We start from the raw sequence: 19,492 nt of genomic DNA, 5'->3' as shown, positions 1-19,492 counted from the left end.
AAGAGAATTCAACACCACCAAACCAGCTTTACAACAAATGCTAAAGAAACTTCTCTAAGCAGGAAACACAAGAGAAGATAAAGACCCACCAAAAAAAACCCAAAACAATTGAGAAAATGGTAATAGGAACATACATATCGATAATAACCTTGAATGTAAATGGATTAAATGCCCCAACCAAAAGACAGAGACTGGCTGAATGGATACAAAAGCAAGACCCATATATATGCTGTCCACAAGAGACCCCCTTCAGACCTAGGGACACATACAGACTGAAAGTGAAGGTATGGGAAAAGATATTTCATGCAAATGGAAATCAAAAGAAAGCTGGAGTAGCAATGCTCGTATCAGATAAAATAGACTTTAAAATAAAGACTGTTACAAGAGATAAAGAGGGACACTACATAATGATCAAAGGATCAATCAAAGAAGATATAACAATTATAAATGTTTATGCACCCAACATAGCAGCACCTCAATACATAAGGCAAATGCTAACAGCCATAAAAGGGGAAATCGACAGTAACACAATAATAGTAGGGAACTTTAACACCACACTTACAGCAATGGACTGATCATCCAAATAGAAAATAAATAAGGAAACACAAGCTTTAAATGACACAATAGACCAGATAGATCTAATTGATATTTATAGAACATTCCACCCAAGAGTGGCAGAATACGCTTTCTTCTCAAGTGCACATGGAACATTCTCCAGGATAGATCACATCTTGGGTCACAAATCAAGCCTTGGAAAATTTAAGAAAATTGAAATCATATCAAGCATCTTTTCTGACCACAACACTGTGAGATCGGAAATCAATTACAGGAAAAAAACTGTAAAAAACACAAATACATGGAAGCTAAACAGTGCGCTACTAAATAACCAAGAGATGACTGAAGAAATTAAAGAAGAAATTTTAAAAATACATAGAAACAAATGACAACAAAAACACAACGACCCAAAACCTATGGGATGCAGCAAAAGCAGTTCTAAGAGGGAAATTTATAGCAAGTCAATCTCACCTCAAGAAACAAGAAAAATCTCAAATAAACAATCTAACCCTACACTTAAAGTAATTAGAGAAAGAAGAACAAAGAAAACCCAGAGTCAGTTCAAGGAAAGAAATCATAAAGATCAGAGCAGGAATAAATGAAATAGAAATGAAGAAAACAATAGCAAATTTCAAAAAAACTAAAAGCTGGTTCTTTGAGAAGATAAACAAAATTGATAAACCCTTAGCCAGACTCATCAAGAAAAAAACGGAGAGGATGCAAATCAATAAAATTAGAAATGAGAAAGGAGAAATCACAAAAGACAGTACAGAAATACAAAGGATTATAAGAGACTACTACAAACAATTATATGCCCATAAAATGGACAACCACAAAGAAATGAACAAATTCTTGGAAAGGTACAATTTTCCAAGACTGAACCAGGAAGAATTAGAAAATATAAACAGACCAATCACAAGCACTGAAATTGAAACCGTAATTAAAAATCTTCCAACAAACAAGAGTCCAGGACCAGATGGCTTCACAGGCGAAGTCTATCAAATATTTAGAGAAGAGCTAACACCTATCCTTCTCAAACTCTTCCAAAAAATTACAGAGGGAGAAACACTCCCAAATTCATTCTATGAAGCCACCATCACCCTGATACCAAAACCAGAAAAAGATATCACAAAAAAAGAAAATTATAGACCAATATCACTGATGAACATAGATGCAAAAATACTGAACAAAAAATACTAGCAAACAAAATCCAGCAGCACATTAAAAGGATCATACACCATGATCAAGTGGAGTTTATCCCAGGGATGCAAGGATTCTTCAATATACACAAATCAATCAATGTGATACACCACATTAACAAATTAAGGAATAAAAACCATATGATCATCTCAATACATGCAGAAAAAGATTTTGACAAAATTCAACACTCATTTATGATAAAAACTCTCCAGAAAATGGGCATAGAGGGAACCTACCTCAACATAATAAAGGCCATATATGACAAACCCACTGCAAGCATCATACTCAATGGTGAAAAACCGAAAGCATTTCCACTAAGATCAGGAACAAGACAAGGATGTCCGCTCTCGCCACTCTTATTCAACATAGTTTTGGAAGTCCTAGCCACAGCAATCAGAGAAGGAAAAGAAAGAAAAGGAATACAAATGGGAAAAGAAGAAGTAAAACTGTCACTGTTTGCAGATGACATGATACTATATATAGAAAATCCTAAAGATGCCACCAGAAAACTACTAGAACTAATCAATGAATTTGGTAAGGTTGCAGGATACAAAATTAATGCACAGAAATCTCTGGCATTCCAATACACCAACAAGGAAAAATCAGAAAGAGAAATTAAGGAAACACTCCCATTTACCATTGCAACAAAAAGAATAAAATACCTAGGAATAAACCTGCCTAAGGAGGCAAAAGACTTGTATTCAGAAAACTATAAAACACTGATGAAAAAAACCAAAGATAACATAAACAGATGGAGAAATATACCATGTTCTTGGATTGGAAGAATCAATATTGTGAAAATAACTATACTACCCAAAGCAATCTACAGATTCAACGCAATCCCTATCAAACTACCAATGACATTTTTCACAGAATTAGAACAAAAAATCTTACAATTCGTATGGAAACACAAAAGACCCCAAATAGCCAAAGCAATCTTGAGAAAGAAAAACAGAGTTGGAGGAATCAGGCTCCCCAACTTCAAACAATACCACAAAGCTACAGTAATCAAGACAATATGGTACTGGCACAAAAACAGAAATATAGATCAATGGTACAGGATAGAATGCCCAGAGGTAAACCCACACACCTATGGTCACCTTATCTTTGATAAAGGAGGCAAGAATATACAATGGAGAAAAGACAGCCTCTTCAATAAGTGGTGCTGGGAAAACTGGACAGCTACATGTCAAAGAATGAAATTAAAACACTCTCTAACACCATACACAAAAATAAACTCCAAATGGATTAAAGACTTAAATGTAAGACCAGACACTATAAAACTTTTAGAGGAAAAAATAGGAAGAACACTCTTTGACATAAACCACAGCAAGATCTTTTTTGACCCACCTCCTAGAGTAACAGAAATAAAAACAAAAGTAAACAAATGGGACTTAATTAAATTTAAAACCTTTTGCACAGCAAAGGGAATGATAAACAAGACACAAAAACAACACTCAGAATGGGAGAAAATATTTGCAAATGAAACAACAGACAAAGGATTAATCTCCAAAGTATACAAACAGCTCATGGAGCTCAATATCAAAAAAAACCAAACAATCCAGTTAAAAAATGGGTGGAAGACCTAAATAGACATTTCACCAAGGAAGACATACAGATGGCCAAGAAACATATGAAAAGATGCTCAACATCACTAATTATTAGAGAAATGAAAATCAAAACTACAATGAGTACTGGCACAAAAACAGAAACATAGATCAATGGAACAAGATAGAAAGCCCAGAGATTAACCCACGCACCTATGGTCAACTAATCTATGACAAAGGAGGCAAAGATATACAATGGAGAAAAGACAGTCTCTTCAATAAGTGGTGCTGAGAAAACTGGACAGCTACATGTAAAAGAATGAAATTAGAATACTCCCTAACACCATACACAAAAATAAACTCAAAATGGATTAGAGACCTAAATATAAGACTGGACACTATAAAACTCTTAGAGGAAAACATAGGAAGAACACTCTTTGACATAAATCACAGCAAGATCTTTTTTGATCCACCTCCTAGAGTAATGGAAATAAAAACAAAAATAAACAAGTGGGACCTAATGAAACTTCAAAGCTTTTGCACAGCAAAGGAAACCATAAACAAGATGAAAAGACAACCCTCAGAATGGGAGAAAATATTTGCAAATGAATCAACGGACAAAGGATTAATCTCCAAAATATATAAACAGCTCATTCAGCTCAATATCAAAGAAACAAACACCCCAATCCAAAAATGGGCAGAAGACCTAAATAGACATTTCTCCAAAGAAGACATACAGACGGCCACGAAGCACATGAAAAGATGCTCAACATCACTAATTATTAGAGAAATGCAAATCAAAACTACAATGAGGTATCACCTCACTCCTGTTAGAATGGGCATCATCAGAAAATCTACAAACAACAAATGCTGGAGAGGGTGTGGAGAAAAGGGAACCCTCTTGCACTGTTGGTGGGAATGTAAATTGATACAGCCTCTATGGAGAACAATATGGAGGTTCCTTAAAAAACTAAAAATAGAATTACCATATGACCCAGCAATCCCACTACTGGGCATATACCCAGAGAAAACCGTAATTCAAAAAGACACATGCACCCGAATGTTCATTGCAGCACTATTTACAATAGCCAGGTCATGGAAGCAACCTAAATGCCCATCAACAGACGAATGGATAAAGAAGTTGTGGTACATATATACAATGGAATATTACTCAGTCATAAAAAGGAACGAAATTGAGTCATTTGTTGAGACGTGGATGGATCTAGAGACTGTCATACAGAGTGAAGTAAGTCAGAAAGAGAAAAACAAATATCGTATATTAACGCATGTATGTGGAACCTAGAAAAATGGTACAGATGAGCCGGTTTGCAGGGCAGAAGTTGAGACACAGATGTAGAGAATGGACATATGGACACCAAGGGGGGAAAACTGCGGTGAGGTGGGGATGGTGGTGTGCTGAATTGGGCGATTGGGATTGACATGTATACACTGATGTGTATAAAAGTGATGCCTAATAAGAACCTGCAGTATAAAAAAACAAAACAACTAATACTAAACTTTCATTGGGTTATTTGTATGGAAATATGTTAATATAAATGTTTCAGACATTACATGAAATTTCTAAAAATCTTATATGTTCTGGTATAATGTTATAAGTAATAATCCTAGTTATTACTTTAAAATGTATATCTCAGAAATAACTAATTTTCTTGTCAACTGCATTATTATGAACTTTCATCAAATCTTTAAAAAAAAAAAAAAACTACAATGAGGGGGCTTCCCTGGTGGTGCAGTGGTTGGGAGTCCATCTGCCAATGCAGGGGACATAGGTTCGAGTCCTGGCCTGGGAGGATCCCACATGCCGCGAAGCAACTGGGCCCGTGTGCCACGGCTGCTAAGCCTGTGCTCTGGAGCCTGCGAGCCGCAACTACTGAGCCTGTGTGCCACAACTATTGAAGCTCGTGCTCCTGGAGCCCATGCTCCACAACAAGAGAGGCCACAACAATGAGGGGCCTGCATACCACAACGAGGGGTAGCCCCGCTCACCACAACTGGAGAGAGCCCACTCACAGCAACAGGGATCCAACACAGCCAAAAATAAAAATAAATAAAATAAATTTTAAAACTACAATGGGGTATCACCTCACACCGGTCAGATTGGCCATTATCAAAAAAGCTAGAAACAATAAATGCTGGAAAGGGTGTGGTGAAAAGGGAACCCTCCTACACTGTTGGTGGGAATGTAAATTGATACAACCACTATGGAAAACAGTATGGAGGTTCCTTAAAAAACTAAAAATAGAACTACCATATGACCCAGCAATCCCACTACTGGGCATATACCCTGAGAACACCATAATTCAAAAAGAGTCACGTACCACAATGTTCATTGCAGCACTATTTACAATAGCCAGGACATGGAACCAACCTAAATGTCCATTGACAGATGAATGGATAAAGAAGATGTGGCACATATATACAATGGAATATTACTCAGCCATAAAAAGAAACGAAACTGAGTTATTTGTAGTGAGGTGGATGGACCTAGAGTCTGTCATACAGAGTGAAGTAAGTCAGAGAGAGAAAAACAAATACTGTATGCTAACGCATATATATGGAGTCTAAAAAAAAAAATGGTACTGATGAACCTAGTTGCAGGGTAGGAATAAAGAGGTAGATATAGAGAATGGACTTGATGACATGGGGTGGGAGGGCAAAGCTGGGGCGAAGGGAGAGCAGCATCGACATATATACACTACCGAATGTAAAATAGTTGGCTCGTGGGAAGCAGCAGCATAGCACAGGGAGATCAGCTCTGGGCTTTACGATGACCTAGAGGGGTGAGATAGGGAGGATGGGAGGGAGGCTCAAGAGAGAGGGGATATGGGGACATGTGTATGCTTATGGCTGATTTGCTTTGTTGTGCAACAGAAACTAACACAGTATTGTGAAGCAATTATACTCCAATAAAGATCTATGTTTTAAAAAAATTTTTTTAAAGAAACCAAAAAGGGACTTCCCTCGTGGCACAGTGGTTAAGAATTTGCCTGCCAATGCAGGGGACACAGGTTCAATCCTTGGTCCGGGAAGATACCACGTGCCGCGGAGCAACTAAGCCCTGCACCATAACTACAGAGCCTGTGCTCTAGAGCCCACGAGCCACAACTACTGAAACCGCACGCCACAATTACTGAAGCCTGTGCAGCCTAGAGCCCACGTGCCACAACTACAGAGCCCGGTGCTGCAACTACTGAAGCCCACACACCTAGAGCCCATGCTCCACAAGAAGAGAAGCCACTGCACTGAGAAGCCCGTGCAATACAATGAAGAGTAGCCCCCGCTCGCCACAACTAGAGAAAGCCCATGTGCAGCAACAAAGACCCAACGCAGCCAAAAAAATAAAATTAAATAAATAAATAAATATCTCAAAATTCTCAAAAATATTTTTTTAAAAAAAGAAATTCTGGTTACATACATGCACCCCAAGGTTCATAGCAGCATTATTTACAATTGCCAAGATATGGAAGCAACCTAAATGTGTCCATCAACAGATGAATGGATGAAGAGGATAAAGAAGGTGTGATATATATATCACATGGATGGACTTGGAGGGTATTATGCTAAGTTAAATAAGTCAAACAGAGAAAGACAAATACAGTATAATATCACTTATATGTGGAATCTAAAAAATAAAACTAAGTAGTGAATATAACAAAAAAGAAACAGAATCACAGATATACAGAACAAGTTAATGGTTACCAGTGGGGAGAGGGAAATGGGGAGGGACAACATAGGGGTAGGGGATTAAGAGGTACAAACTATTCTGTATAAAATAAGCTACAAGAATATATTGAACAACACAGGGAATATAGCCAATATTTTATAATAACTATAAATGAAATATAGTCTTAAAAATTGTAAATCACTATACTGTATACTTGTAACTAATATAATATTGTATATCAACCATACTTCAATTTAAAAAAAGAAAAAAAAGAAATTCTGATTACAATTTTCATTTGTCAGTTATACCTTCATTTGTCAATGAAGATGGGAAAAAATAAACCTAGGGGGAAAAAAGAAATTCTCGAGCTGAAAAGTACAAAAACTGCAATAAAGATTTTCTGAGAGAGATCCAAAGGCATAATTGAACAGACGGAAGAGAGAATCAGCAAACTTGAAGGTAGAAAAATGAAAATTACTGAATCTGAAGAACAGAAAAAAATAAAATTGAATTAAAGTGAACAGAGACTGGACTTCCCTGGTGGTGCAGTGGTTAAGAATCCGCCTGCCAATGCAGGAGACACAGGTTCGATCCCTGGTCCGGGAAGATCTCACATGTTGCGGAGCAACTAAGCCATTGCGCCACAACCACTGAGCCTGTGCTCTAGAGCCCGCAAGCCACAACTACTGAGCCCAAATGGCACAACTACTGAAGCCCACATGCCTAGAGCCCGTGCTCCGTAACAAGAGAAGCCACCACAATGAGAAGCCTGTGCACCGCAACGAGGAGTAGCCCCCACTTGCAGCAACGAAGACCCAAGACAGCCAAAAGGTAATTAATTAATTTTTAAAAAGTGAACAGAGCCTAAGGAACCTGTGGGACACCATCAAATGGACAAATATACACATTGTGGGAGACCCATAAGGAGAAGAGAAAAAAGGGGAAGGAAGACTATTTGAAGAAATAATGACTGAAAACTTCCCAAATGCAATAAAAGACATGAATATAAACATCAAGAAACTTCAAGTAAGATGAACTCAAAGAGACTCACATCATGACACATTATAATCAAACTGTCAAAAACCAAAGACAGAGAATTTTGAAAGCAGCAAGTGAGAAGTGATTCATCACCTACAAGGGATCCTCAGTAAGATTATCAGCAGATTTTTCATCAGAAACTTTGGAGGCCAGAAGGCAGAGGACTGATACATTCAAAATACTAAAACAAAAAAACTGTTCACCAAGAATTCTTTATCCAGCAAAACTGTCCTTCAAAAGTGAGCAAGAAATTAAGACGTTCTCAGATAAACAAAAACTGAGGGAGTTCATTACCACTAGTACAGCCTTGCAAGAAATTCTAAGGAGAGTCCTGTAGGGTGAAATGAAAGGATACCAGATAGTAATTTGAAGCTGCATGAAGAGATAAAGATCTCAGTAAAAGTAAATACATGGGTGATTATAAATGCTAGCTTTATTGTAACATTGGCTTGTAACTCCACTTTTTGTTTTCTACATGATTTGCAGAACCGACACAAAAAGACAACATGTGTTGGCAAGGGTGTAGAGAAACTGGAACACTTGTATGCTGTTGGTGGGAACACAGAATGGTGTCGCCTCTATGGAAAATAGTATGGGAGTTCCTCAAAAATTAAAAGTAGAACTACCACGTATAGCACAGGGAATATAGCCAATATTTTATAATAACTTTAAATGGAGTATAATCTATAAAATTTTTGAATCACTATGTTGTACACCTGAAGCTAATAGAATATAGTAGATCAACTACACGTCAAATTTTAAAAATGATTGGGAAATAAATAAATAATAAGAACTGGAGCAAAGGGGAAAAACCACAAGGAAGACACAAACCTAATATAGTAGTACTACTTAAGGCAAAATGTGTTGGTAATTACTGGTCAATGAAAACAACAATAATAATATCTAACATTCACTATGTGCTTCCTACTTACCAGGCATTAAGTTAACTAAGTACTTAGCACAGTCATTAATCCTTCAACAGCCCTGTGAAATACGTACTGCTATTAGGATAGAATAAAAAGCAGTCTCGAGGAGGCTGAGGAACGTGCCAAGTTCACATAGCTTGTAAATGGCATTCCTGAAATTTGGGCTTTAAATTCATATCTGTCAGATTTCAAAAGCCTAGCCATTTTCTTACATTTTCTTCTGCCTCCTATCAACATAGCACTTTATGCAAGGGCTATGGTCCTATCTCTCCAGCTGCTTCCCCATCCAGCCCTATCTTTAATAAAACAAATACACATTTTTCCATAATAAAACACCGTAAATAAGTAAAATGTATCCTACAAATACATTAATGTCTCAACATTAGGAAACCCAATAATATACAATTTTATTACTTGTGCTTAAAATCTATTTAAAAGAAACCATGTAACCATTTTTTTTTCTTTTCTTGTGTATTAAGAGCTTTTCAGTTCCAGCCATTACAGCTTACTTCAAGAATGAAAATGAAAGTCCTGAGATTTGAGAAAATACTAAGATCTTTTGCATGTTTATGAAACGGCTTCCTGAATATTATGTTGCAATGTAACTTTACTAAGACAGCTTTCCCTCTATGTTTGTTTGTTTATTGAAGCATAGTTGATTTACAATGCTGTGCTGATTTCTGCTGTACAGCAAAGTGACTCAGTTATACACATATACACATTCTGTTTTTTATATTCTTTTCCGTTATGGTTTATCCTCTATGTTTCATAAAATAGATCTATGAGTGCCTATGTTTAGATAAATTGAAGGAAAACAGAAGTTTCTGAAAATAAAGAAAAATTTTGTTCAGATATTTCAACACACTTTTCTTATATAAAAATTATATGAGTGTGATATATAAAATTTTTTAAAAATAAAACTACAAGCTCACTTCTGGGTATTTATCCAAAAGAATTGAAATCAGGATCTCAAGGAGATAGAGCTCCCATGTTCACTGTGGCACTATTCACAATAACCAAGATGTCAAAACAAACTAAATGCCCATCAACAGGTGAATGGATAAAAACACTGTGGCATATACATAAAATGCAACGTTGCTTAGCCATAAAAAAGAAAGAAATCCTGCAATATACAGCAATACGGCTGAACCTTGAGGACGTTAGGCTAAGAGAAATAAGCCAGTCACAGAAGGACAAATACTGCAAGATTCCATTTATATGAGATATTTAAAATAGTCAAACATATAGAAACAAGGAATAGAATAGTGGCTGCTGGGGGCTGGAGGGGAGGAGGGAAGGGGGTTGCTAATCAATGGGTATAAAATTCCAGTTATGCAAGATGAATGAGTTCTAGAGATCTGTAGTACAACATTGTGCTTACCAATAAGAAGACTGTATCATAACTTAAAAACCTGTTAAGAGGGTAGATCTCATGGTAAGTGTTTTACCACAATAAAATAAAATTTTAAAAATATTTATGAGACAATGGTAAATAATGTGAAGGTAATTCTAAAACAACAACAAAAAACAAAAACTGAGGTTTGGGACTTCCCTGGTGGCTCAGTGCTTAAAGCTCCGCACTCTCAATGCAGGGGGCCCGGTCAGGGAACTAAATCCCACGTGCATGCTGCAACTACAAGTTCACACGACGCAGCTAAGGAGCCCACCTGCCGCAACTAAGACCCAGCACAAATAAATAAATAAATAAATATTAAAAAAAAAAAACCCTGAGGTTTGAGAAATGCTGCCCTAAATAAAGAAAATGCAAAAGTTGACCATCCTTTATTAAGGACATGTCGTTCTGCACACATCAATAGTTAAAGAGAATCAAGTTTATTTTTTCAACATTAAAAAAAAAACACAAAAAAAACTAATACATTTTAAAAAGCAAATATTAGCCTAAAAGCTACTGTTATTGTAACATTAGTTTGTAACTCTGCATTTTGTTTTTTACATAATTTAAGAGGCTAATGCATTTTTTTATATAAATTTATTTATTTATTTTTGGCTGCATTGGGTCTTTGTTGCTGCACGGGCTTTCTCTAGTTGCGGAGAGCAGGGGTTATTCTTCATTGTGGTGCATGGGCTTCTCACTGCAGTGGCTTATTTTGTTGCGGGGCAGGGGCTCTAGGCACACGGGCTTCAGTAGTTGTGGCTCCTGGGCTCTAGAGCGCAGGCTCAGTAGTTGTGGCACACGGGCTTTGTTGCTCTGAGGCATGGGGGATCTTCCCGGACCAGGGCTCGAACCCATGTCCCCTGCATTGGCAGGCGGATTCTTAACCTCTGCGCCACCAAGGAAATCCAAAGAGGTTAACGCATTTTTTAATTATTAATTTATATTTTTGACATACAATGTATAAAGATGTAATTTTGTGACATCTACAACTGAAAGGGGTGGGGAATGAAGCTGTAAAAAAGCAGAGTTTTGTATGTTATTGAAATCAAGCTGGCATAAATTCAGATTGGAGTGTTATAACTTCAGGATGATAAATGTAACCCCCATGGCAACCAAAAAGAAAATAGCTATAAAATATGCACAAAAGGGACTAAGAAAGAAACTTAAACATTATACTACGAAAAAAATCAACTAAACACCAAGAATACAGTAAGGCAGGAAATGAGGGATAAAAAACAATGATAAGGCATATAGAGGACAAATAGCAATGTGACAGAAGTTAAGTCCCTCCTTATTTAAAGTAAAATGTTTACTTTAAATGTTCATAGATTCAATGCCCCAATCAAAAGACAGATTTTGGACTTTGAATTGTGAAAATATTAGGGTTTCCCTATCATTTATTAATTAAAAGTACCAGACATTAAACCATCATGAGCTGGATGCTGAAACCCACGGTTAAAATAAAGGAGTCAAAACATCAGACAGTCATTAATTAAAACACCTTTAATCCACTCGTAAAAGCCGTAGCATTTTCCATCAGAGAAAATGGACATGTTTGGAAAATAAGACAAGATGAATGAGTATAACAAATGAGTAAATGATCCTGTTTCCTTTGAAAATTAAACACACACACACTCACACACAATAATATCAGAGGACACTTCGCCATACCCAAAGGATAAAATACCACACTGTAAGATGCACTTCTCCTCACTCCTCACATTAACTGCCCCAGGAATAATGTTATGTTTATTTGTTCCCAGAGAGGTATTTAGAGAAAAGACAGTGTATCCAACTATGTCGAGGGAGGATGTTTATTTACGGCTTTTGTATATGTCTACAGATTGCAGCAATTAAATAGTTGACTATTGTGTTGATTTAAATGTTTATAAAAGATTTCATACAAAAATAAACGTTCATATTACCATGATGGGAAAAAAAGTCAGGAATGATCATTTCTGTAAGAAATTATCAAACAAATCCAGGGAAGAGGTAAGAAACCTGTAGGTGTAGAGCTGGAGGTAAGCTCTGAGAAACCACATTTTGGTGGGGAATTTGGGGACTGCGAAAGGCACATGCACCAAAATTTGTGTGTAGCAGTTCAAACACATGGTAGAGAACATATGGGTTGGGTTCTTCACAGTGGCTCTATGACAGCATCAGGGGTTTTTGCATTAGGATGTTTCTTTTTCGTCTTTAAACACACACACACACACACACACACACACACACACACACACACACAAATTCCTTCTCCACCCCTCAGTCACAAAGATATTCTCCTACGTCTGCTACTAAATTTATATTTTTACTTTTCAACATTTCAGCATGAGTTAATTTTAATGTATGGTGTGAGGTAGGGAGTCTCAGTTCATCTTTTTACCAGTCCATATACAACTGTCCCCAGCACCATGTGGAATAGACTTCCTTTCTTTTTTTTTTTAATATTTATTTATTTATTTTTGGCTGCATCAGGTCTTAGTTGCAGCACACGGGATCTTTCATTGCAGCCCGTAGGCTCTTCATTGCCATTCACAGGCTTCTCTCTAGTTGTGGTACATGGGCTTAGCTGGCATGTGGGATCTTAGTTCCCCGACCAGGGATCAAACCCACGTCCCCTGCATTGGAAGGCAGATTCTCAACCACTGGGCCACCAGGGAAGTCCCTCCCCATGGAATTTTCTTGGGCCATTTGTTGAAAATCAATTGACCGTAAATGTAGGGGATTATTTCTAGACTCTCAATTCTGTCCCATTGATCCATATGTCTAAACTTATGCCAGTACCACACTGTCCTGGTTATTGTAGCTTTGTACTACTTTTTAAAACGTACTACAGTTAACTTGTTCCTGTTCTAGATCCCATTCATCTTCTCTGAAACCCAGTGGCTCTCCTCTTCCCTACTACTCTATCCAATTGGGACCCTGCTCTTCCATCCTACATAACTCCTCCCACTCTGGTCTTCCATCCCCCACACCACAGGACCCAGCTATTCCTCCTTCTGGAGCCCTAGCCTTTGTCTCTCTGGAAACCTACTCTCTGCTTCAACATTCTGCCTCCTCACTCTTATTTCCAGGATCTCCTTTACCCCCAGGATGCTTGGACTCCTCTTCCTGAACCGATTCCTCTTCTGTGGGCAGAACTCTACCCTAGTTTCATCTCCTTGCAGTGTTCCTTATTTTCACAGAGCCCTCACTGGGATGGGCATGACAAGCACTGGCCCCAGGTGTGCATGGCTCACAAACATCTCTGGGGAGATCTTGGCCTCAACTCCTACTTCCTTTCTCTTACCTGTCATCTGGTATCCTGGGGCTAACTCAGGGATAGCCATGAGAGTTTAGGAGAGGGGACCTTTTACCAGGGAAAGGAAAGGGGCTAAAAAGATCAGATGGATGCCTCTCTTAAAAAAACAGTACACATACGAGTTTTTACTGAATTGAGCAGGTCATTTGTAACACAAATTTTCAGCAGCACCTGAAAATCTGTGCTTTACCACCTCCTCGGGGGGTTGTATCCTTCAAGCAGAGTGGGAATCACTTATTAAGCTACTGTCTCTCAGCTTCAATCTCATCCCTACAGAATTTTGTGGGTGTTGCTGGAACTGGGTCTCAGCAAACCATGTTTCTGCCTTGGTGCAGGCTCCCTTTTAGAGGCTACCAATAGAGGGTGATAGAGAGCCTGAAATGCTGTAGGCGGGAGAAGGGACTTGATTCTTCCAGTTTCTGGTCAAACCAGCTTCTTCACCCTGGCAGAGGCACATCCTCCTAGCATCAGCTGCTAACTCCAGCTGGTAGTTTTCTCATCACTCGCAGAACCAGCCTCGTTGAGGCTCCTCAGAGAAACAAGCACCAGTCAAGCTGCACCCCTCTCTCCCTCTCTCAGGATTCTGTGTTCCAACCCCACAGGACCCATCTTCCACGTTTCTAAAATTGAAACCATATATAGATAGACAGATATAAGATACTACTACTATACTATACGTAAGATTGGTAACCAACAAGGACCTACTGTATAGCGCAGGGAACTCTACTCAATATTTTGTGATAGCCTATATGAGAAAAGAATCTAAAAAAGAATGGATATATGTATATGTATAACTGAATAACTTTGCTGTACACCTGAAACTAACACAACATTGTAAATCAACTATACTCCAATAAAACTAAAATTTTTTTTAAAACTGGCCAATAATTTTTATATCAAATCCCCTTTTTTTTTTTTGGCTGCATTGGGTCTTCATTGCAGTGCATGGGCTTCTCATTGCGGTTGCTTCTCTTGTTGAAGAGCATAGGCTCCAGGCCCACGGGCTTCAGTAGTTGCAGCACTCGGGCTCAGTAGTTGTGGTGCACGGGCTTAGTTGCTCCATGGCATATGGGATCTTCCCAGACCAGGGATCAAACCCGTGTCCCCTGCATTGGCAGGAAGATTCTTAACTACTGTGCCACCAGGGAAGTCTAAATCCTCCTCATTAATATAACAAAGATGGCTTGTCTCTTCTGACTGGACTGTAAATGCTATAACACCATCCTCAGATAAACAACAAGGTCCTACTATATAGCACAGGGAACTATATTCAATATCCTGTGATAAACCACAATGAAAGAGAATATGAAAAAGAATGTGTGTGTGTGTGTGTGTGTGTGTGTATAGCTGAATCACTTTGCTGTACACCAGAAATTAACACAACATTGTAAATGAACTATATTTGAACAAAATAATTTTTTTTTACAAAGCCCATCCTCCAACTCCCTTAAGTCTAGACATTTTTTTACCAGTCTTAGGTGCCAAGGGAGTTTGAATTCAGACAGACCTCACCTCTACTGGACCAGTCTCTTGATGGGGTCTTTGATCCCTTGTGTTGGCCACTTCTGTCTCTGAGAGACATCTTCCCTCTCTACTGTGGCCTCTGCCTTTCTTCCCTTTGGGCTGTGACAGTAGCCCATTGCCCACTTTTAGGAACCTGGCCCTTGAACTGTAGGGAGCAAAGCAGACCTTACCCACTAATTGTTGTGTAAGTCTGTTCTAACCTGTTTGGGAGATGCTTGGAGGACAGGTGCAAGGCACTGGGCTCTCTTAAGCCTAACTCAGCTCTCAGGTAGGAAAAGCAGCAGGCACTGCTCGTAAAGCTGCACAGCAGACTAGAGACCCACAAATATCTGGGGCAAGAGGTAATGGAGTTTAGACATACCATAGACTGCCCAAATTCTGGAGGAGACGCTGGAGTGGAGATTCTTTGAGATATTGGGACATTCAAAGCAGCTGTGTAGGGAATTCCTTGGCCGTCCAGTAGTTAGGACTCCCGCGCTTCCATGGCAGGGGGCCCGGGTTCGATCCCTGGTCCTGGTCGTGGAACTAAGATCCTGAAAGCCGAGTGGCAGGCCAAAGGAAAAGAAAAAGCAGCTGTGTAGAAAATGATGTCAGGGATGATGGTGGAGAAGGAAGCACCAGGTACCTGATTCCCCACATAGACAACAACTGTACTGCAACAGACTCTCTGAAGTTAACTCTTTTGAAACGATGGAGTCTTATTTGAATTCGTGGCTTCCATGGGAAATCTTGGCTACTCCACTGCAGCAATTTCAGTCAATTTCAGCCTTTAGGGCAAGAGTGACTACCCATCCCCCACCACTCAGCCCATGGCAGACAGCTTTGGAGACAGTGGCACCTATGCCAGGTGTGGCTTGCTAGACCCAGGGTGGGACAAAAAGACCTTGTCCTCCAATTATCTGAGTTCTATGTTCTGATGGCTGATTACTGCTTTTGATCACTGAGGTGCAGACACTGAGGCTGGCTAGCATTGTTTCAACCCCTACCAGCCAAAGTGGCTTCCAGGAGATTTTTAAGGAACAGTATCTGTGTTTTTTGATTGTTTCTTTCTTTTTCCCTTTTTCACCTTTTTGATTTAAGGATTACAATACTCACAGGCAACCAGATATATGGCGGAATTTAGAAAGTGACTGCAGATGCCCAAGGAAAAATTAAGAGGTACAAACTATTATGTATAAAATATACTACAAGGTGGGAGTTTCCTGGTGGCCTAGTGGTTAGGATTCTGGGCTTTCACTGCTATGGCCCAGGTTCAATCCCTGGTTGGGGAACTGAGATCCCGCAAGCCATGCAGCACAGCCAAAAAATAATAATAAATAAATAAAATAAAATATACTACAAAGACACATTGTACAACAGAGGGGACATAGCCAATATTTTATAATAACTATAAATGGAATATAACCTTTAAAAAATGTGAATCACTATACTGTACACCCGTAACTTACATAATGTTGTACATCAACTATACTTCAATTTTAAAATATTTTTTTAAATTTAAGTGAGCCAATGGAATCCAAAATTTAAAACAGAATACCATTAACAATTGCAACAAAGAAGATTAAATACTTAGGTGTAAATCTAACAAAACATGTACAGGATATGTATCCTGAAAATTACAAAATGCTGATGAAATCAAAGATCTAAATAAATGAAGAGACATACCATGTCCATGGATTAGAAGACTCAACATAGTAAACATGACAATTCTCCCCTTGATAGATAAGTTTAAAGTAATTTCTGTCAAAATTCCAGCAAGATTTTGCGTAGACATAGACAAACTTGTTCTAAGATTTATATGGAATGGCACAGGTCACAGAATAGCTGAAAACAATTTTGGAAAAAGTATAAAATGGAAGGGATCACTCTGCCCAATGTTGAGGCTTACTGTACAGCTAGAGAAATCAAGATATGGTGGTACTGGTAAAAGGATAGATACCTAAAACAATGAAGTAGAATAGGGAACCCAGAAATAGACCCACAAAAATATGCCCAACTGATTTTTTTTTAAGACGCAATAGCAGTCAATGGAGAAAGGATAGACATTTCCCATTTCTGAGACGCAGGCTGCTCATCAGATTATCCTGCAAACATCTGAATCCCCGTGTAGCTCACTCATCCCTCCCCCTGGGAGCTTCTGCGGGGGCGAGGTGGGGCAGACCTCGGCTGGATCCATTGCCCGACCCTCCACACCCCGCACAAGGGGGCCTTTGCGCACCAAAAAGGAAAGACGGTTTGCAGGACGTTGCTGCAGTTCAGGATTTGCCCACGCGGAAGCAGCAGTGGACAGGTCAAGAGTCAGAAAGGCGCCCGGCATTCTGGCCCCTGCTGGGGGTCCCGGGGGAGCTTCCGAGGTCAAGATTTTAAGACTTTGTTTACCGGGTTTGGGGAAAACCAACAGGATCCGGTTTTCCCCACCGGCAGCACTCACCAAGTAGCTGTGGTCCACAGCCCAACAGCTGGTGGAAATTATGCAAAATCTGTTGATTAGTCCCACCTCCGCTCAGAATTCTCCGCGGCGCCCACCTCCCTGGGGATAAAAACCCTCTTGCCTGCAGCCCCCAAAGCACTCGCACGCACCCCTTACCTCCCTGCCTTCGTTTCCTCCCACTTTTCCCCTCCCTCCCTCTGCTCCAGCCACACTGGTCTTTGCGTTCCTCTAATCAAACTCACGACGGTGTCTGTATTTGGGGCAGCTTTGGTGCCTAGAAAAATCCATCTTTGTGATTACTTTGCAAGTACACAGTCAATTTAAATTATACCTTGAAAAACAGAGTTTCTCTTAAATCTTCGGTTCCAATTACAGCTATTATGTTACTTACACACCTGGCAAAGTGGACCATCACTTTCAGAGAGGTCATTGGATACATATTTGGGTCCATTTAGAAATGTAGTGGGTTGAAATCTCTTAAATATTGCAGATGGCATTTATAGAAGTGCTATATTTGATTCTTTACTCTTAAATCCCTCCACCAAGCAAATGCTTCTGAAGTCCTTAGCGTTGTTACAAATCTAAAAATTAAACATATAAATAGGAGTTTGAAATATGTTCTTTTAAACATTCTGATACTGCTTCTTAATTCAGCCAAATTATCATATGACTTTTCAACTTAAAGTCAGCAGCCCAGGGCTTCCCTGGTGGCGCAGTGGTTAAGAATCTGCCTGCTAATGCAGGGGACACGGGTTCGAGCCCTGGTCCCAGAAGATCCCACATGCCGCGGAGCAACTAAGTCCCTACGCCACAACTACTGGGCCTGCGCTCTAGAGCCCGCGAGCCACGTTACTGAGCCCGCACGCCTAGAGACAGTGCTCCGCAACAAAGAGAAGCCACCGCAATGAGAAGCCCGCGTTCCTCAATGAAGAGTAGCCCCCGCTCGCGGCAACTAGAGAAAGCCTGCGCGCAGCAACAAAGACCCAACGCAGGCAAAAATTAAAAATAAATAAATTAAGAAAGAAAAAAAAAGTTACCATCCTGAAATCAATTAACCAGCTCTGGAAGGAGACACAAAAATCTGGTAACTTTTGTTCCCTCCAAAGCAGAGGACCAGAATGGGAAGGAGACTTATTTAGGATTTTTTGAATTGAAATTACAAGCGGGAAAGGACTTCAACTTTATCTCTACTGGGTTTTTTTTTCTTTCATAAAAAGGAAAATGTATATCTGAAGCAATTACACCATTTGCTTTTTCATGTGATGGTACAGGGGTGTTTTAGGGTTATCTTCTGTGCTTTTCTGGGTTTTTTTTTTCAAATTTGGTAAAATACAAATAACATAAAATTTACCATCGTCACCATTTTTCAGTGTACAGTTCAGTGGCATTAAATACATTCACATTGTTGTGTAACCATCACCACCATCCATCTCCAGAACTCTTTTCATCTTGCAAAACTGAAACTGTCTTCATTAAACACCACCCCAGTCCGCCTCCCCCAGCCCCAGGCACCCACCATCCTACTTTCTGTCCCTATGAATCTGACCACCCTAGGGACCTTGTAGAAGTGGAATCATACAGACCTTTGCTGGCTGGCTTATTTCACTGAGTATAATAATGTCTTCAAGGTTCATCCATTTGGAGCAGGTGTCAGAAGCTTGTCTATGTTTTTCAAATTACAGTTAAATTAAAATACAAAAGCACGTTAAAAAAATACAAAAGCACATGCACATGATTAAAACAAATGAGACCTTTTGCAGGGCATGAATTCTTAGCTTTCTCTCTGGGCGTCTCCACGATTCTGAATACTGAATACCTCCTCTCTCTCTAATCACCCACAGGTGAAGGGAGCTCTCATCTGCTGATTTTCTGCAGCAGTGGATCAGGAT

This window comes from Balaenoptera physalus (assembly GCF_965194825.1).
Source record: "Balaenoptera physalus genome assembly, chromosome: 3".
NCBI classification, from domain to species: Eukaryota; Metazoa; Chordata; class Mammalia; order Artiodactyla; family Balaenopteridae; genus Balaenoptera; species Balaenoptera physalus.
Note: the sequence above shows the minus strand (reverse complement) of the source record.